This window comes from Maylandia zebra, linkage group LG7 (genome assembly GCF_041146795.1).
Source record: "Maylandia zebra isolate NMK-2024a linkage group LG7, Mzebra_GT3a, whole genome shotgun sequence".
NCBI lineage: Eukaryota > Metazoa > Chordata > Actinopteri > Cichliformes > Cichlidae > Maylandia > Maylandia zebra.
Genome location: NC_135173.1, coordinates 7,521,781 through 7,543,804, shown reverse-complemented (window position 1 = coordinate 7,543,804; position 22,024 = coordinate 7,521,781). Strand labels below are relative to the sequence as shown.

The window sequence follows — 22,024 nt, the reverse complement described above, 5'->3', positions numbered from 1 at the left end:
TTGTGTCTCTGAGCTGTGAGGAGGACGACAGCTCTGCTGGATGGACTCTGAGGAGAAACACAAGCAAACAACAGAGGAGTCAGTGTGGAACAGATGGGTGGGGAAAACCAGCTGGTTCTTCCTGTAACATCACTATGATGTCTCATGACAGTGGAGTTTACTGGTGTGAGTCCAGAGAGGGTCCCATCAGTAACATGGTTAACCTGACAGTCACTGGTAAGCTGAGTGTGTGGAGTTAGTGTTGATGAAGCTGTGTGTAAATGGATGAAATGCTGTAGTTTGTCTCTGTGTTGAGGTGGATCAGTGATCCTGCAGAGTCCTGTCCTCCCTGTGATGGAGGGAGATGACGTCACTCTGCTCTGTAAAACAAAGACCACTCCCTCCAACCTCCCAGCTGCTTTCTATAAAGATGGCTCCCTCATCAGGAAGCAGCCTACAGGTCACATGACCATCCAGCATGTTTCCAGGTCTGATGAAGGCCTCTACAAGTGTGACATCAGCGGTCATGGAGAGTCTCCATCCAGCTGGATCACTGTCACAGGTGACACACTCACCTGTCTGTGTTTCTGCAGCTTTCAACATTCACAATGTGACGACAACTTAATGACTGTGTTTGCTTTATTTTAGACAAACACACCACCACACCTCCACCTACATCCACACCTCCCCCTGGTTCCACCTCCATCGTTCTTCCTCCATCACTCTCTCCTCCTGTTCTCTCTGTGTTGTCATGTGTTGGATCAGTGTTAGGGCTGGGCCATATTATACCGTTCACGGTAATACCGGTATAATGTTAGGCAATGATAGGAAAATGAAATATCGCGATAGAATATGAGTAAAACGCGCATGCGCAGTGCCTTTGTTTTCATACGCACATGGCCGATTGTTGAGTGAAACAGATGAACCAGAATTGGTTTGTAAAAATGGTGCAACTTCAGTGATGTGGAACTGGTTTGGTGTTTGTCCGTCAGATACACGACAAAGCACATTTTTTGCAGAACATGCAAGCGGCTGTCCTTATTGTCGTATTTGTCGGACTAAGATGCTCTTAAATCTGGGAGTAATCTGGGTCCTAAACCCCCCTCTTCAGGTCAAACAACACTGCAGCATCACTGAGAGTTAAAAACTGTCTAAATTCTTTCATCTTTAATAAAACGATCAGCATTGCTGCTTTACCAGGTGTAACTATGAAGTTTAACTTCCAGGCATCCATGAAAACAAAATTTATTACATTTAACGGAGTTAGAAGTTAGCAGGAAGCTAGCGGAAGTTAGCACGCTAGTTTCGCTAGTTACCTAAGCATGATATTGCATGTTCTGACTGAGAGATTTCTGAAAAAATTCAAATGCGTGATCGCTAGCGACACAGCTATGTTAGCATAACATAAACAGTGAAGCTGGAGGACGAACACTAACACTTTTCCACTTGTAAAAGTTAACGTTAAGGTTCCTGATAGTTGGAGACAAATTCAGTCGCATGGCAGGATGCTGTAAACGGACCAAACTTCAGTCAGGAGAACAACTGAGATAATCCATCCACAATACGAGGTTAGTCATTAATATACTGCAACAACATGGGAATAGAGCAGCTGCCAGAGAATTCAACACTAATGAATCAATGGTACAGAAGTGGAGGAAGCAAGAAGAATGAGTTGAATAAAGTTTGATTTATCTGACTGCTTTGTTTCGCTTAATGTGCCTTATAATCCCGTGCACCTTATGGTCCGAAAAATACGTACTGCACACTGTTTAATGTTGCAAAGCACCTCTTTTTAACTTCAGTGGATATTATACATGGTTATGCTCAGTATATGTCAGCCCATTTCTACTGGAAATGCCTTTTGGTTAAACTTTCAGCAAGGAATTTGCATTTGCACTGTTACATTTTTATAAAGCTTTAATGTACATAAAAACCAGCTTCTTGTTTAAGTGAAAATAAATGGAAGGTTGTCTTTTTGCACTAGTAATGTTGTGGAGTTGTATTTTGTCTCGCATCAATTATATCGTCAGTTATATCGTTATCGCAAATTTTCAAATATATATCGTGATAAATATTTTTGGCCATATCGCCCTGCTCTAATCAGTGTGTGCTTTGGTTCTACTGGTGTTACTGGTTCTGCTGGTGAGACGATGTGTTCACAGGAAACCTGAAGGTGAGACTCAGACTTTTCAATATATGTGGTTATGTAAATCCATGTGTTATGCTATTTATGTTTATTATGTTTATTATGATTTTGATTTTAATTTCACATTAAAAATGTAAAACTGTTTATTTTTTTGTTTTTATTTGGACTCTTCACTGTAAAATGTTGTGATTGTAAATACTTTCTTAATTTTAATAATTTCACTAGATGAAGCTGTGGAAAATGGCCTCACAGATGACATCTTGTACAGTGATGTCAAAATATCAACTCATCAACATCCAAAAAAACAAAACAACGGTAATTTGAGGTCCTTTGTTGGTTATTTATTTGTGTTTATTCAGCTCCAATTTTATAAAATGCTTTTAAGTTCTGATTATATTCATAGAGATTTTATGTCTCATGAAAAGATTTCTATGAGGATATTATGAAGCAGGTGAAGAAAGTACAACTGTGAATTGTAATAGAAAAATAAACGTTCTATTAAATTGATGCTAAAGTTTAACTCTGTAGTAATTTCGCCAGAGTTCATCTTTGTATGTCACGGCTTTGACAACACTTTTGTTTTTCATTTGGTTTGTTTCCTTCATTCAAATTTATTAAACTCAGTCATTTTGATTATGCTTTTTTAAAGTGTAAAATTTCACTCTGTGCTCATTGAGCATTGCTCTTTACATGCTGCCCTCTGTGTTTGTTGTCTGTGGTTAACACAAGCTAACACCTCTGCAGTAGTACAGTTTCCTGTTTATGATTGTTTTTAAAGTCACCTGCAGGTGTTTCTCTATCAGGCGTTAGAAATTAATAATTCATATTCACATTAAGTAAACTTACTATAGTTTTATTCATAATTTCCTTTTATAATTAGCTTAACTCAGTTTAACATATGTAGCTTTACTCAAAGTTTGACGGACTTTACTGCTTCATATTTATGTGATTCCAACATTTTGTGTGTTTTGTTGTGCAGACAGTGATGCAGCAGTAATCTACTCTGCAGTGAGAACAGAAGACATCAGTTATGGTCGAATGATCATCAAAGACACGAAAACCAGATCACAGATGAGAGGTACAGCTGCTCTTATTGGTCTCCTGTCTGTCTGACAATAAAGAATTTTAAGCTGTAGCTAAATTACAAATAATACCACCACCTTTTAATCAGGATTTGATGGTCAGTCGTGTAAAATGCAGACCTGAGGTTATATACATTAGACTCAATCGATAACATACAGGCAGATTTCTTTCTTTGGAACATAAAATAAAGATATTCAATAAATTCTCATCACTGACTTTTCCTGAACAACTAAGTGAGCATAAACAACTCGCATATTCCAAACTGTGAAACCTGCCCAAATCTAGTCACTGGTTAATTGTGTGCGTTTTGTTAATTTTTTTTCACCTTTCCCCCTTTGATTGTTTCTATTGTCCATTTCTTTAGTATAATTCCTGTCCTCAGATATTTGTTAAATACTATAATAGTAGGTTAAGGACTTGCCTTCATGCACCCATGGGTCAGGACTCTGACCTAGCTTCAATTGTTTTGACTCCACCTTTCTCACAAACAACTCAGAGTGAGCTGCTGAAAACACAGACAAAGACATCCACCACATACTCTTTTCTTGATGTTTCTGTTTCTTTACTAATAACATCGACTCAGCCACAGTTCTGTTTTATATAGATGTCAGGTGTGGTATAACTTTTCACAGTGCTACAACTGAACAGATTAGGCTCACATGTGTCTGCTTTATCTCTACAGCGTGTCCTTAACAATGTCTTCCTCCCCTCACTCCAACCAGTCACAGGTGATGGCTGCTCTCCCTGTGCCTGGCTCTGCTGAAGTTTTCTTCTTGTCAAAAGGGAGTTTGTCCTTTGTAAACTACCTAAAAATGTTCTGCATGTAAAACCACAGCAGCTCCTTCCTGTAGTCTGAAGCTGATGACACTTCTCTGTTCTGGTTTGGCCAAGCACAGAGTTCATATCGTGAGAACTTGCCCTGTGGTGAAACATCAGTTTGCACTGAAAAAGGTGTCAGATCTGTGGTCGTGCACCTTGAACTAGTTAGGGTAGCTGTTGTTTCTCAGCAGAAGTGTTGAGAAATGTAAAGACCAGGAAAAGCTTGAGCTACTTACAAAAGTTACATACATGTGTTAATCTTCACACAGTCTTTTTAGCTGCGCTCTAACTGCTCTGTACTGCTTGGTACTCCCGTTTTGATCGAACTAGGTTGAGTGGTGGGTTAGATGAAAAGCAGAAAACCAAAAAAGATCTGTTGTCGTGCACCTTCAACTAGTTACAGCAGTTGTTGTTTCTCAGTAGCAGTGTTAGGAAAGAAGACTGAAAAGCAAACGCTACTTACAAAGGTTACATACATATGTTAATCGTTGCATCTTTGTATTTTTATCTGTGGTCTAACTGCTCTATACTGTCTCCAAAACCTGGTCCCCCAGTTTTGACCAAACTAGCTTTAGTGTTGGATTCAATGTAAAGCAGATACCACAAATGTTCTGTTGTTTGCAGTGATCTTATAACAATTTTAATATTAACCACACTGGCTGAACCTTTATTGAAATTTAACTCAGATTATAAATGTACAAAAATCAACCTGTTAACCCTTTACAGCCGATCGGAGCGGGCACGCTCCATTTTGCGTAACTATTTTTAAATCCCGGTAGCTCTGCAACCACTTAAGCTAGCGCAATAATTTTTTTTGCATATGAAACCGGAGGAGTTGTACTTACATCTGATGCCATCAGCTTGTCCTAGGTCACAGTTTCCTTCCACATATAGCTTTGCAAAAACTGCATAAAAATCACTTGCAGCAACAAAAACATGATATTCCAGAAACACGCTTCGCCGATCCGATCAGCTGTTTGTAACACTTCCTACGTCCATCAGCGCGAACTATCACATGACCGCATGACCTGCCCGAAACCGGAAGTGACGTCATTTTGCGGAAATGTAGTTTTTTTACGATCGGGGCCTTATGAGCCTATACTTGTGTTTTAAAAAGTTATGTTTGAGTTTATGACTTTCTGTGTCGTTTCTGGGATGCTTAGGACTCATATTGCACTGCTGGAAATAGTTTATTTTGATGCATATGCTGTTATTTTGCAAATTTGCACTATAATATTTATTTTCGTTTTTCCTGCAGTGTATAAAAATTGGTGTATTTCAAAAATAAAACTATGAAGACACTCAAAATAAATTTCCTGTGGTGGGAAACTAGTTTGTGCAACTTTTTTGTATTTACAGTTTTGAGGGATGAGCCTCTTAAATTTCTCTAACTAGAAATATATGTTAAAAAAACAAAAACGATTTTCAAATTTTTTGTAGTTTATTGCACTTTTTTGCAATTTATGTAATTACTATGCACTTAATGAATACATATTATTAAAATTTAGGCTGTAATGGTTGTATTGATGTATAGCAACTTGAAATGCTCCCAAAAATGGCTCCACAGCATGTAAAAATATAATATAAGCTCTGGCGGACTTGGTTCTATGGTAGGTCTTAAAGGGTTAAATAATATACCCAAACAAATAACTTGTCTTTATAAAACAATCAATACCTTTTAAAATAATATTACATAAAGATTTTAACTTGTTGATTAACTCACATAATCATGTCTTAATCGCCTGAGAAATTTAACTACACCTGAAGTCGATGCACCCCACAACGACTTGAACTGGTGTGTTTGTGTCCACGCTTTCTATCTGCTTTTGCAACCCAGTATCATAACTAAATGTGAAAATGTAGACATGCCAGTCCACTGTATCCATTTCACGCTTTGCCGCTTCGAAACATGAAATGGACATGCATGCAGAAGTTACCAGCAGTGAAGATGGTTTATTTAAAGCGATGAAGTCAGGTAGGGACCTTGATAACTGGAAACAATTAAGTTAGGAGGATAATATGTGTATACATGTAAATGTGTTATCTCTCTTAGCTTCTTTTAATCTATTTAATAATCCAAGGAATAAAATAGGAAAATTGTGGCATTTATTTACCACAAATAAGCAACACACCACAAAAGAAAACAACAATAATATGTGGGTGCTTGACTCAAGAAAATAAAACCCCTATTAAGCCAGCAATGCTAAATAGCTTAACAAAATAGTTTACCTAAGCTAGGAGATGATGCATCCCCAGACACACAACAAAAACCCTTCCCAATCAGCCAGGTGGTAATAAATCAGTGAAGCAGGAGGGATTACTTAAACATTAGCCGCATGTACATTTGTCAGCTCACGTGAACACAAAGAAAATAATTAAACTAACCTGTTGCAGCCTCAGCAGAAGATGCTTGAGTATTTTGACAGCACACCATCCTTGCTAGCTTGCAGCAGTCAACACTTCTTTAGTGTTGCTAGCAGTTCTGCAAACCACGTTGTTAAATCTTGGTGGCAAAGAAGGAAACAGCTCCGTACTGGTGGTGCAAAAACCTAGTCCAACTCAAATTTAGCATAAAAAATTTCACAGTCCAACTCTGCCTCGGGAAAAACACGGCAGAAGACTTTTTCTTCACTGAGGCTACTGTGGGGATAGACCACAGCAGGGGTGTCACTGAAGCTTTGTCAGCTAGTTGTTACCTGTAGACGTCCAACAGCTTACTCCAGTCCAGTAGGGCACGGGCCGCAGTGGCCTGACCACACCCACTTCCTCGCTCCAGTATGGTTGACCAACCAATTAGGACTTAGGAAACGGAATCTCACGCAAACATACAGAACACTTTACAAACACCTTGTATGTATAGATTATGCACATTTGTTTTTTACATATTTGCACCAATTATGAAAATGTGAAAATATTAAAGTGGCATAACTTTGCATTAATCTGCAGTTAAACTATTAAACTGCAGTTTCCCCTCTTTTTATTTACTTTAACTCTGAAGGTTTAGACAGAGGTGATGTTTAGTTAATCTGCATACAGTATAACCATCATGGCTACGTTATTTCACTGTACTGTTGTTGTTGTTGTTGTGAAGTAATTTCTGTGTTTTTCTTTTCTGCAGATATTTATTCAGCTGCAGGCTACTCAGTACTGAGAACAGGAAACATCAGTTATGAACAATTATGCTGCCACACCAAAGAGAAAAAGAGGTGCAGTTGCTTTCCATTCAAATGCAGCCAAGCATTCATTTACTGGTTTGGAAAGGCCATGCTCACATCAAACCTTTTAAATGATGAGGTGATTGTGTGAACAATAATTCCTGTGTGCCAAAAGCTGAGGTTGCAGCCTGCTCACAGGTTGTTTTTCCCAATAATCTGTATGGTATTATAGAGAGGTGATATATCCCTAATATGCTTTTCTCAGGCAAAAAAAAAAAAAAAAAAAAAAAACAGCAGCCAATTAAAACAATGTTTTCTTGAACAAGGGTATATTAAATCACCTTGTTTCAGGCAGAGATTAAAACCAGAGGCTGTACAAAAGTTCAGTATAAGTTAAAGAATGATTATTTTAAACCCTGTATCATGTAACGCTCCTCGGGAAATGAAGAGCTTCACTGTAAATATTGATAGATTATTATAGATATCATAGATTATCTGTCATCTCCTTCCAGAGTGGAAACAGACAGTTTCTCATTCAAGCATAGTACAAATCATATACAAGCTTCAATGAACAAACACAAGTCAATAACACCATGTCTCTTTCTATATGTTTTATTAAACTTTGCTGTAGGGCACAGTGAAGTGTAGTGTGCTGCATTTTTACATCCACACAGAAACCTAAAAATTCTGGGTCCTTGTGACCAGCCTTGTACTTTCATATTATGGTTTATGTTCTGAGTCCTTGGCTGTACTGTTTTGATTATTGTTATTTCCCTAGGTTTCAGTTATGGTTGTCAAGGATTTAGTTCTTAGGTTTTGTGTGATGGCTTCCCGTGTTGTGTCTGATGTGCGCCTTTCTGTCCCATTTTCAGGTCCCTATGTTGTGTCTCCCCAGTCTGTTAAGTTTACATGTCTAGAGTTCAGTCAGTGTGTTTCCTGTTTTACTTTGAAGGTCTGTGTCTCATGTCATTGTTTTTTTTGCTTCCCTTGTCTCGTCCAGCCTAAGACAGAAGGAGAACTGTGCTCTCCTTCTGTGTCACAATCCCCTCGTTTTCCCTCAATGTATTTAAGCCCTGTGTTTTTCATTGTTACTGTTGCATCAGCCCTTATAGCTGTGTGTTTCTCCCCCTGTCTCCTTGTGCATTAGTTTTCCCCAGTTTAGTTTTGTATTGTTATTTGTGTCGCCTCCTCGCCAGCAATAAAGCTGTGTTCTTTTTGAGTTGTCAAATTAAGGGTCACATGGGAACTGGAGCTTATCATAGCTGTCTGGGTGGACTACACACTTTTACATGTCAACAGTTTTTCAAATGTATTTTGAAAATCGTTCATGGAGTCATCAAGAACCAATGAAGTGAACTAAAACAGCATATATTGGACTTTTTAATGCAAATGCTTATCTGATTGTTTCAGCTCTGTGGGTTTAAGGTTTGGGTTTTGTTAATTTAACTTTAAATTAAAATGAAAGCAGTGTGTAACCTTTGTGATATGTATCTGAGCTGGTTCCCAGTAACGTCTGAACTGGGACTGTGTGTGATGCAGAGAGATGGAGACTGGAGGTCTTGATGGAACTACAAAGCTTGTAATCATGTTTCCTGTTGTTTGAACTGTGTTTGTATTCAGACTTTAGACCAAAGCCAAACCTGGTCTACTCTTCACTGAAGTAGTCCACCAGTCCAACCACTGACGTCCAGCTGATGGTTTCTAACTGGTCCCCCCCCTCAGACCAGAGGACATCCACATGTTGTTCTTTATTTTAATTTTTTTTTTACTTACCTGAACAACTATGATAAAAACAAAATATATATGAGTATGTATTTTTACCTGGAGTTTTAAAATTCTATTTTCTTGTAAAGTCATCAATAACAATAAACATATGTTTGTGTTTTATGGACACAGTTAAGTTTCCTTGTTGTTTTTTATTTCAAATGTGCCTTAAACACGGTGTTCTTTTTCCCCAGCTATTAACTTTATCTGCATTAAAAGATTTTATTCTGTGTTATTCATGTGGTTCTATGGGTTTCAAGCAAGATGTCAGCTGTGTGGTGTTCAGTGTCCAGGTGAGGTCTTCTACTCTTCTTCCTCGTGTCCACAATCATCTCCTTTGTCTTGTCAGTGTTGAGGGTGAGGTTGTTGTCCTCACACCATGACACCAGACCAGACCTCTCTCCTATAATCCGCTTCGTGCCAGCTTGTGAATGAGATTGTGAGGGATGACAGTGAAGCTTCAAAAGGGAATGATTCACATATGAGGTCTGCTGCCACCTACTGGTAAAACTGGGTGTTACATCAGAGACGCACTATGGAAAATTTATTTTGTTTGTTTATATTCTTTTAAACAACAACAGCTAAACCAAAGCACTTTAGAGTCAGACACTTTTACACTCCAGGAATTATTTAGTGGTCAATGCATGTTTTTTGAACTAACAAATGGATGATGATTCATCTCATAAATTACGACAGACTCATCTCACCAACATAAGTTGCCTTTATAGGTCAACAGCATCAATATTGGTATCAGGAATATTGACCCTGGATTTACTTGGTATCAGACTTATACCAGAATTTGTAGTACTGCACAGCACTAAGCAGAGCACCTGCTTTATACATGGCAATACTTTAATGTTAGAACCCTGGCCATATTTTGAATGAATGTGTCTGGATTGTGTTTTATATGTGTGGTCTTTATGAGAGGACCTGGGGAGCAGTTTTTGGATGGCGTTGACCTGGCAGCTGCTGGTTGGTTCCCCATTAACAACTGGCTGTTTTAAAAACCCTTATACCAGCAGGGCCGTCCTTCAAATTCTGTTCTGTCTGCTTTTGCACTTTTTTTTGCTAATCTTGCAATTTTGGCATCTACGCCACCAGCGCTCATGTCTAATCCACACTTCCTCAAAGCAGCCAGCTGTGGTGAGTGACAGAGACTTTGTTCGTGCTCTTTCGGAGAAAGGAAAAAATATGGACAGACACTGCTAACCCCAGTTCGAAAGGTCCATGCCATCGCCTGCCACAGACTCCATGCCATCGCCCGCTTTGGGAATTAAACCAATGGGTCCCTTTCCAGCTGAGGCTGGAGGACGCCCATCTCCAGAGCCTGCTGCAGTCTCAGTCAGAGGCCTCAGCGATGTTTGGTTATATCACGTCTCAGCCAGAGGTCTGCGCTCCGCTATCTGGTTCTGCACCTGCCAAACCTGATCCGCATTCGGGACTGCCGGGACCTTCCATGGCATGACCAGGACCTCCTGCACCTGCCACTCCAGGTACCGTCTCCACCTACCAAGCCACCCAAAGGTCTTCACCCACACCTCGACTAGCCTCCAGCCCTGCCACATCTCTGGCAGCCGTTCTTCTGAACTGCTTCTTCTCTGCCGTTAGCCACGTGGCCACACAGCCTGGGTTTTGATTAGTCAATATATATATTTTTGAATTTCTCCCTCTCAGTGTCTAGTCTTCTGCCTTCCATTTGTACAGTGACTGACCTGGATGTCTCTGTGTCACCAGCCTGTATAACTTTATCTACTTACCACTTATTCTCCTTATGAGGATCTGACCTGATATGTTTAATATGCTGCTGAGAATATAGCCTAGAAGAAGTGTATAGTATAGCTTTTATTTTGGAAAGAGCCATTTGTCTGTAAAAAACTCTCTTTTCCAAAGATGAGTGATTTCTCCATCAGATAGAATTATTTGTTTTATTTATTTTGTTGTTTCAGCAACATTAAATTTAAAAACTGTACTTTTGAGAGTGACAGATATGGCGCGATATGGCAGCGAGCCATATCAATTTCTTTGATATTCTTATTAAGATAAATATTTTATTAATGTGGCAAGATCACTATGTATATTTCACTGAATTAGATATGATAAGGGTGGAGAAAGTCTTTTAAGCAGTGTGGGTCTGGATGCCCCAGTGAGTCATGAAGGTACTACAGGTGGGCCACAGTAAAAACTGAAATTCAGGTTGAAATTAGTCACAGGTGTGTTAAATTACACATTCATCTGAATGTATTTATTTATATAAAAAGTGAACTAAAAATAAAAGGTGGTGATATCACTGACTACTCTGACCTATATTCACTGCTCTGTAAGAACAGATCTTTATTGTCACTGTTACAAAAACAATGAAACACATTGAAGTTTGTGTGTCAGTGGCAGGTGGGTCACACATTGACTTTAACACTTTGCGTTTGATTGATTAGATTGAGGATTTAGCTTTGGGTGGTGTGTGTGGGATTTTCTGTTTGTTGAGTGGGAGGAACACAACCCTTGTTTTTTGGGAATTGGTGACTTAAAATATTTTCAGTTTTAGTATTTGGACTTTAAGTCAAATAAAGAATAATGCAGCAAATGTTTACACAGTTACTTACAGATTATTATGTTGGTGCAGCTGTCTGCTCAGCTTTGCACTTTTTGATGGACTCAAAGAGATCTGAAGTTTTCTTCTGCCCTTTACAACAAATCTCACACATAGGAAATCAAAGCTCTTTGTTGGTTTTAAGTAATTAGAATGGAAACACTGTTCCTGTTTTATTTCCCGTCACTAATTCCAAAGTGTTTACTGTTTATCTGACAACAGCTTCTTTTTTCTGTTCTCCCACGTCAGCACAGAGAAATGTGAATATTCACAGGTACACACAATAACAAGAATCTTTGAAATCACTTCACAAACAGAGAGATGATGACAAAACAACAGAAACATTTTAAAAATAGCTCCATGTTTAGGTAGAGCTTGTTTTACAGATGATGATGTACGTAAACTGTACACACTAGCAGGAAATGAATGAGTCCATCTGTACCAATAATACTCACTGAACCAGTTTGACCAGGATACTGATGAACACACAAACACATACATGCAAACACACACATGCTCAGTGCTGCTGATGATCGGACAATTGTAATCAGTAAATTATTGATTTATTGATCAGATCATTCTGAGGTGACGACTTCATGAAGAGTTTTCACGTCTTTCTGAGACTCACTTCTCCACAAACTCAAAGCTGACTTTAAAGATTCCTCCAGATGTTTTCAGAGTAAACACTATCAGATCCATGTGTTATTGTTTTAATTTTTTCAGGAAATGTAGGCAAGAATAGATCTTTGATGTAACTTGTTTTGAGCAGCCACATATCTCACGTAGTCATATGAGCGTTCAGTTTACTGAGAAAGCACAAACCACTACTTGTTTCTGTTCTCACAGACGTTCACAGACTTGGCAGTTTTGTCTGTAGACACTGACAGCTGGAGTGGGCAGTGTAAAACTGATTCATTTTGATTTTAAATCAATTGTAACTTTTTTCTGATTTAAATCTGTTTTTCAAGCCTGAAGATGTTTCCTGACATGATTGTGGTTATGAGCCGATGACGTTATGCTGAGAAAAACTACCAGATGGAGACAAGAACAGAATAAAGTAAGTGGCTTTGATCACAGTCAGTGTGTTTAAAATGTTTACTGATAATGTTTTTGTTTGTTTTCTTACATTTGTGAAAAAAAAAATTTCATCTATTACTGTTGTTACCTTCACCAAGGAGGTTATGTGTTTGGTAGCACTAGCATGTCTGTCAAAGTTCAATAAAACGTAAACGTTTGTTTGTATTGACGTGTACCAGCTTGTAGGGAATAATATCTGGGATTCCATATATATAATGTTACTTTGGACCTCTGACCTTTTCTTTAAGGTCAAATGAGGACAAATTTTTCCTCAAATTAATTTTATCTTTAAAACGTTGAATAAATTGTTTACATTCATATTTATCAAATTATCCTGGCTCATAGTGTTATAAGATAACATTAGTTCGACATATGCTTTAATATAATATTATATATAATATGCTTAAGTTGTTCATCTCCAGTTCTATACACATCAATACCTATTATCCATTTCCTCCTCCTAAATACTGTTCGTCTAATCAAAGTAAACATCTCTCATGCTGCTCTTATCTGAGTCTTGTTGCACTACAAATTTCTGTACATTTAACCAGAACAAAGAAAACTAAGGACTATATAAAAATGTATAATTTTGCTCCCATAAAAGTAAATACTACCCAACAGAGACCTTAATTCTCATGTGAGGTTTTTGAGTTGTGTGTGTACAATTAATTATAAATAGTGCATATTTTATGTGAGCCTAAGCATGTTAACATGGGGTTTTATTGTTATTCATTAGAACAAGTTGATGTAAATTCACAGAGTGCAGTGGGAAGTTGTCTCCACATCTACCTGTGTCAGTGAAACAAGTTCACTTCCTGTTATGGTCACACCTTAGTTTGCATTTTTAAAATTTGTTAATCAAATCTCTGAGCGTACAGTGGTTTCTCTGTGGCAAGATCTCAGATCTGGGTGTGTCTGTTTAAAACAGCAGTTTACTGGTCAGCTCAGTCAGTTTGGTACAGAGGAAACTTGTTACAGGTCATCTTTACAGTTTTAGTTGGAAACATTTACTTTTGTAAACCAGATCTGTCGCTTAGAGATGGGGTGAGGAGTTGAGTCATCCGGGAGAGGCTCAGAATAGAGATGCTGCTCCTCCACATCAAAAGGAGCCAGATGAGGTGGTTTGGGCATCTGACTAGGATTCGTCTTGGACACGTCCTGGGTGAGATGTTCTTTGGATATCTCACTGGAATGAGACAGCAGACCCAGGACACGCTGGAGAGATTATATCTTTTGTCAGCAGGGAGAGGGAGGACTGGGCTTCTCTACTTAGGCTGCTGCCCCCATATAAACAGAAGAAAATGGATGGATTGATGCATGTAAATCCTATTTTTTCCCACCCTGATGATCAGAAGAGTGTTGGAGGGCTTCAGAGATCCTTCAGAACAACAGTAAGTGTTTAAAATGACGTCTTTCAGTTTTTTAGATAATCTGACAGGTTGACTGAAGTCTGTGAGCTTCAGTAGATTAACAGATTGTTAATGTTAACCCATCTGGACCAGGATTAAAGCTTCACTTTACTGGTTACAGATGAATGTCATGCGGAGTTAGTGTGAAGCATGTTATTTACTGTTGACTGAAAAAAAACCCATCATATTAAATGGATTAATATATCTAATATATCTGAAGAACCAAAAACTGTCAGACTGACACAGTATAAAGAGGAAGATCATGTCAATCTGATTACAGTCATGTGATTTAGGAGAAGTCACAGGAGTCACATAATCTGTCTGCCTCTCTTTCTTCCTGGACTATTTGCTGCTTCTCATGTTTTACATGCGGTTGGTTGTCCTGCTTGTGTTTCCTCACTAAATGTCCTCTATGTGGTAATATATATATTTTACTCCATAGTGTATAGTACACAAACATATTTTCAGTTTGAGAATATTTTTAATAGTTCAGCTAGAATAATTCAACGTAGTGTTTCAGTCCAGCCTCATGGTAGCAGTGTTACCTCAATATAATACATTTCAAGAAGTTTAACTTTTGAAAAAAATAAGTATAGATTTCTTATGCTTATCTTATAAAGTATAAGCTACACATACTTGTATTTAAGCACTGGCTCAAAGTAAAATTTATGAAACAGCAGCCACTGACACTATAACAGTTTTACTTCTAGTGTTAACTCACTGCCAGCAAAAAGACAGGAAGTTAACATTTAATGATTCCTCCTGGTCACACTTTACTCCACTTCTCTTCTGTTCAGTTTCATCATATTTCTCCTTTCTTTCTTTTTGTCACTGCACATGAGGAGAAAACAAACAGAAAAAATAAATGAAATAATAAATGAAACTAGAATTAAACAATCTTTGTTTTTTTCTCTTCAGATGAATTTAAAAAAAATAAGTAAAGATTGAAAATTAAATAACTTTCTTATAAACTCACATAAAATCAAACCCTCAAGAGAAAAAAAACACCCAAAGTACATTAAATTTAAAATTTTACTGTTTGGATCTATTAGTCGGTCAGTCTAGTCAGTCTAAGCTAACCGGAGCTATGTTAGCTCTAATAACAAACATTGAACAGACAGATGAACCAACACTGAAGAAGAAAAAGAAGAAGCTCCATGTTGTAGTACCCCTTAATTTTAGAGTTTATCAAACTTTACACAAAGCAGGAAATCTCATTCACACTGTTTTCTCACTGCTGAACCAGTTTAATAGGGATAATGCAAAAATACAACAATACCACAATGCAAACACACACACACCCTTTTCCACTCAGACAAAGCTGCTGAGGATTCAGTGATTAATTAGATCATTAAGTTACTAGTTTCAATTTTTATATTATTTTGAAGTGAGGACCAATAAACACATTTTGTCACTTAATTAAGTGCAGTTCTTTAAAACAAAGGGAGCTGAGGAATCCCAAAGCAATTAATTTTGACGTGAGAAACTACTTCAGGTTGCACTACCCCAATAACACACTAGGGGGAGCTCTTTGATCAACATTTACAGACACACTAACAAAGTACTTCAAAGAAGGTCAACGAATCTGCACATTACTTCAGTGGTGTAACAGCTCCACCACAAAAACAACTTTAAGTCAAAACAACAAAGCAAAATTGGCAAGATCAACCTAAAAGAGCAACATAACCATAACATGTACAATAAACACACTTTCCTTAGAATCAAAACAAAGTTTTCTTCCCACCTAGGTGGTTAGCTGTGCCAAACAACCCACTTGTCCACAACAAAGTCATTTCAGCCTCAGACATCTTGAAAGTTGTGCTGAGAGTCTGGAGTTGGAGCCAGGGCCCTGACTCCCCCTCAGATGGCATCGAGGGCTGGTAGGGTGCAAGATGATCAGAGCTCATCCACCCTATTCCAATTGACCATCTGCACTCTGTAAACCATGCCTGACAGTCTGCACAGTGCATTGTTCAACCCACTGACTCATCAGTTTGGGAGAAAGGCCATTCTTGTTCTCTGGGCAGTAGACTCACACCTGCTGTCTCGATGCATGGCCTTCTCTCCTGCAGCGTGTATCATAACTCAATTCAGCCAGGAGCCTGGATCAAAGACAGCCTGTCTGTCATCTCGTGTAACTCCCATAACTGTTCTCAGAGATTATGGAGGTAGTCCAATCTGGGTTCACTGGACAACTCTGTCTCAGGGAGAAGCCCGAGTACCAGGTCTTATTGGGCTACAGAGGTCATATCCAAACTTTCCAAACAGTGCACTCAAGCGCTTTTTCCATTAGTACCGACTCAGATTGGCTCGACACGACCCGATGTGGTATGACTTGATTTTCCAGCAAAATCAAGTGCCACCATCTTATAGCAACATGGCCAAAATTTTACCACATCACTTGAATGCAACACAAATGGCACAAGAAAGGTGGACATTGATGGACATTGTTAAACCTATTACCTGGTCTGTGACTCGGGGAACACAGTGTCGCTTCTGTGCAGCTATTTCCCACCTTGCTCTTCATGGTGACAAGGTCATAGCTTTTCCATTGGTCAGTGGTAAGGGGAACAAGCCAAGTATGCCCACCCAAGTCATTCCACCTGATCCTGTTCCAAGGAGGCATAGGAGCATTGTGACAGTCCCTTCTGGACAGTGCAAGCAGAGAACACAGTCCTCTAAGTCTTGGCAAAACTTTAGCCACTAGAACTTGAACCGAAGTCTTTGTAAAGTCTTGATGACTCTGAAGTGACATGTCCTTACCGAACCATAAACTAGCTGTTCGATCTCTTTCTTTCTCTCTCTCGTCACTGACACTCCCAAAACTTTCACCTCTCCCTAATCGAACAAATGCCACATGTCCGAAGAAGGATTTCTTCTTTCAGTGTGCAGAGACAGATGTGGTATGTACCCCCAGTGTCACTGTTACTTGCCAGAGGTAATGGCACTTCAGGCATTCTTGTGGCATAATGTGGCACTTTCATGATGCCTTGTCAGGAAGATTCTGACAGTGGGTTTAGGGAAAAGTTTTACTGTCCCTTATAGTTGCCATAGGTGGGGATGTGCTGCTCTCTGAAACTGCTGTCACCAGGGGTGAGCTGGTTGCCTGTGACCACGGAGAGTGGTGGATTCTCAGCCAATTCTGTCTATCTCCAACCAATAGGTGGGGGTCTGTCAGGTCCCCTGGATGACCTGTTCTTGGCTGTAGGTCTGTACTCTTGTTTATTCAAGTGCCATTAATGGCTTGTTGATGGGTGTTAAGTTCCTCCATTACTCTCAGATCTTCTTTTAAAATGGATACCAACTCCATATCCCTGTGAAGAAACAAAGCAACATTGGTAGAAAAAACTAAAAGAGCTGCATAACCATAAAACATACAGTAAACACGAGTTCCTTAAAATCAAGATAAACAGAATTTAAATTTTAAATTAAACTGAAAATTAAATTGAAATGTGAATAATCCAGAATAATCCAAAAACAAAATCAAGAAGTCCAGAAAACTCTGAACTGAGGAAGGGTGAACAGAATCCAAAATACTAAAAACCCTGCGAGCCTGAGTATCTCAGGGGGGGCATCCAGGAGGCCAGTGATGGAGATTAAGCTACTGAGGTGGATAGCCAGGAGGGCAACAGTATAGATTGAGAAACTATGAGTGCTGACCATCTGATTAGCAGCAGAAACAGCTTGTCTACAGACCGGCATTGATGGTGATGATAGGGTAGTTCAGGAGGCTTAGTCAGAGGCCAGCAAGGAGGCCAATACAATAAGAACTCTGACAGAATGCTTTTGTTGGCCTGGCTGCGGGACCAAAGTGGTCCTTACAACCCTTCAGTGACTTATATTGATGAAGGAGGCAGACCCCTCCAGAGGCTAAACAGGTGACCACCAGTGAAGGCAGAGAGCCATGGACACAGGCGGCATGGAAATATGGTCACTAAGATGTAGCTGTGGACAATGATGTCACAGATCGAGCATTTCTGTATAAAACAGCTGTCAAGAAAATATATGCAATTCTTTCACATGAGTGTCAGTCAGAACAGATCGATGCTTTGATTTCACATGTTTTAGGGTAGAAAACACAGACTCGCAGACGTATGTTGACCCAAACACTGACAGTATCTTGAGCGCAGCCCGTTTGACATTGGGGTATTTTTCCATTGGCACACTTTTCCAGAACTCAATGGTCCCTTCCCTTAAAGCAGGTTTCAATTGGTCCTCTTCACAAAGATCGATCATCTCCAACTCAGCCGCAGCTTCATCTGTGACTAGCGGGACTTTCAAACAACCGGTCTCTGCATTAAATGGGTCGACGAGGAACGTAATCTGTGGCCTTTTCAATTGTAGATCATGGAATCGGGTCACGAAGCTTTCGTGCAAGTTTTCAATCAGCGTTGCATATCTGCCTCTTTGCTTACTCAGGGCAGCGCTGGCGACTTGCCCGCTGGCTTTTAGCAGAGTGGGAAAATGCGTTAAATCTCCCTTTTGAATATGTGTCTTGAACAGCTTCAGTTTGTTGACAAACGCAAACACACTTTGCACCAGGTCAGGCAGCATTTTTAACTTACCCTGCAGGGTCAGGTTCAGTCTGTCCAAGTGACACAGCATGTCGACCAAAAAGGCCAGATCCATAATCCACTTGAGGTCCGAGAGCTCAGGATAGTCCTTGTCCTTCTTTTCCATAAACAGTTTCACGGCATCCAAAAGCTCAAAGAAGCGAGAGAGTACCTGGCCTTTTGACAGCCACCTCACAGTGCAGTGCAGCGGCAGGTCACCTGGAAGCCCTTGGTCCAGCTCAGCGGTGAGATTCTTGAATTGCCTGTGGTTAAGCGCATGTGTGCGGATATAGTTGACAATTTCCATCACAGGCTTCATGACGTTATCTAAATTCAATGATTTAGACACGAGTTGCTCCATGTGGATGATGCAGTGGAAATTCCAAAAGTCAGGAATAGTTTGGTCAGCTTTGCACAGCCCCACAAGCCCGTTCACAGATCCCATCATGGCTGGTGCTCCACCCGTGGCTATTGCAGTTAATTTCGTTATGGGCAGATTTGCTTTTCCAAATGCAGCCATCATGGTTTCTTTCACATCTATGCCACGGGTTCTGTCTTTTATGGCACAATATCCAGGAGTTCTTCTTTGATCACACAATCGTTTGACACAGACCGTGCAAATATTGCCAACTGAGGCTTGTCTTGTATGTCACAACTCTCATCCAATGCGACACTAAAATACTCACATGCTTGAAGGTCAGAGTGCAACTGTGATTCAATAGCCGTGTTAATGTCCGATATTCTGTGTTCAACAGTGTGGCGGGACAGTTGGACGTCTGATACCATGCGTTTTAATTTGTCGTTTTCAGGAGACAAGATTTCAACAACATCACTGAGGCATTTTTAACGAACTCCCCTTCATTGTATGGCTTTTTAGCCCGTGCAATGTTCCGAGCCAGCTGATAGGATGCGAGCGTTATGGTCTCTGACTGCTTCATAAATTTTTGGAAAAACTGTATCTGCTTTTCTGCCTGACTTTTCAAAGTGGCCAACTCGTGTTTGCGAAGTTCAGTCCCTTTTGGAAATTCCTGGTTGATGTTAGCATGGAGTGAGCTGAAGTGGCACTGAAGATTTGAAGCTTTGAAATGCGCTAATGATGTCTGACATATAAGGCAGAATGGCTTACCATTGCGTTCAACAAAAAAATATAAACTCTCCCACTCTGTTAAAAACGTCCTATGTTCATCTTCATATTTTCTTTTTGCTGTGCATTTTTTTCCTGCCATTTTAAGGGCGAACTTGCTCCTACTGGGAAACTTTGCAGTATTTTCATCTCACACTGTTAAAGATATTCTATTATCAAGTACTCAGATGCAATGAAATATCACTCAGACACTTAGCAGTTTAACGTGCACGGGTGAGAGACTCAGGGAGAGACTCACACACCGTGGAGCAGCTCGCTGCCTTTATTTATACACAACAGGAAGCATACAAAAAAGGAAATATCATGGTTATCTTGTCAAGCAAGCAGGTGTGATTACTCAAGAACTTTGTATTCTCTACAAGGTTGTTTCTTACTCTTGGGTGGCGGTTTCCTGCTAGTGTGAAGGCAAACAGTGACAATGTGAAGGCAAAGACTGATAATGTGAAGGCAAACAGTTTCCGTTATAAAGTAGGGAGCCAGCAATTAAAATATGCAGCTGGTTGAGTACAAGAATATGTATCTGTTTGAGTACTAGACAGAAATATAAACACTCTTAGCTGACTATTATATGAATAATAAAACCTTTAAAAGCAAAAATATTCTGACACACACACATGCGCATTTGATGAAAATACCGTATTGAACTCAAGCGAACGCGCACATTTTAAAACAACAACATAAAAACAACCCAAAACACAAACACAAACTTTGATATGAACGTAAGAGCCGCATGAAACCAGGCAAAGAGCCGCATGCGGCTCGAGAGCCGTGGGTTGGCCACCCCTGCTCTTCAGTCTCAGAAGCTGCCTGATGGTTATGGGGCTGCAGTCGGCACCAGTAACGGGGGGTGTCTTCCACTTGCCTTTTTTGTTCCATAACCCTCAGGATCAATTAAGAAATTCCAAATGACTGACTTACTGCGTCCCACCTCATTAGTGATGGCACGCTGTGGTCTCAGGATCTCATCTCTGCTTTTCGCAGATGATGTGGCCCTGCTGGTTTCGTCAGGTGATGGCCTCCAGCTCGCCGTGAAATGGTTCCCAGCCGAGTGTGAAGCGGTGGGAATGAGAATCAGCACCTCCAAATCTGAGGCCATGGTCCAGCATGGGGACTCCACTCTGGGTCAGGGACGAGAGCCTGCTCCAAGTGGAGGAGTTTAAGTATCTTGGGGTCTTGTTCATGAGTGATTGGAGAAAGAGCGATAGACCAACAGACGGATTGGTGCAGTGGCTGCAGTGATGCGGACGCTGTACCGGTCTGTTGTGGTGAAGAGAGCTGAGCGTAAAACCGAAGCTCTCAATTTAAATGGCCTGTATTTACCAGTCGATCTACACCCCTACCCTCACCTATGGTCACGAACTGTGGGTAGTGACCGAAAGAACGAGATCGCGAATATAAGCGGCGTAAATTAGCTTCCTCCAAAGGGTGGCTGACCTCTCCCTTAGAGATAGGTTGAGAAATTCGGCCATTCACAAGGGACTCAGAGTAGAGTGGCTGGGGAGAGGGAGGTCTGGGCTTCTCTGCTTGGGCTGCTGCCCCCACGACCCGGCCCCGGATAAGCAGAAGAAAATGGATGGATGGACATTATAAATAACATTTAGAATATTGGGAAGGGATTCATATGGTGTTCTTTATAATTTCACAATATAGTGAAGTAAGATAGAAACAAGGTTAAGATAAAAATAAAAATAATTACTAACATTTTGACATTTTACAAAGAACAAATTGCATCGTAAATAAACAGTGCAGATTTTATTTAAGAAATTGAGTTATTTTCACAGTTTCATGGTTGATGGAGTCTTTAAAAGTTTTGTTCACATTTAGTGGAATCTAATGCTTTAGAAAATAAAGACTTCAGTTTTGTAAAGCAATTCACATTTGTGTACATTTCTTGATAGTGTTATAGAAGAAACGCCCCAAAGCTAAACCTATCAAGTGCAGAATGTTTTTGGTTTTTTGTGGATGGAATCAAAAGTTTTGTAGAAATTAAATGAGAAGTAAATAATCAATAAGGTCTAATACTATTCTTATATGATCAGAGATATACCAATTCCTCTGTTTGTGTGTCATCAGTTACGAAAGCTAAAGCTACCTTAATTGTATGAGCAAATATTTGGGTAGAAACTTTCTAGTCCTTATTAAGAAGTTAGACAGGACGCCAATCAGGAAAGTGTTTGAGGGCTTCATTTTTATATATTTACATTGTTGTACAGTGGAACGATTTTAAAGTCCTTTGGTCTCTAGCATGGAGCTGATTGTTTATGGATGAGAGCGGTTACAGAGATCATTCAAGAAACACTCAGAGCTG

General features: G+C 39.7%; 1 protein-coding gene and 1 long non-coding RNA gene across 3 annotated transcripts in view; one reads left to right on the top strand and one right to left on the bottom strand.

Moving 5' to 3' along the window:
• The window catches only part of LOC143419333 (uncharacterized), an 89,472-nt gene extending 82,826 nt beyond the window's left edge, over positions 1-6,646 (bottom strand). The window contains exon 1 of the long non-coding RNA XR_013099285.1: positions 6,413-6,646. This is a non-coding gene — a long non-coding RNA (uncharacterized LOC143419333). The remainder of the gene's footprint in view (positions 1-6,412) is intronic.
• LOC143419331 (coxsackievirus and adenovirus receptor homolog) overlaps positions 1-22,024 on the top strand; it is a 92,160-nt gene that overhangs the window by 62,863 nt on the left and 7,273 nt on the right. The gene's annotated exons all lie outside the window — the stretch shown is intronic.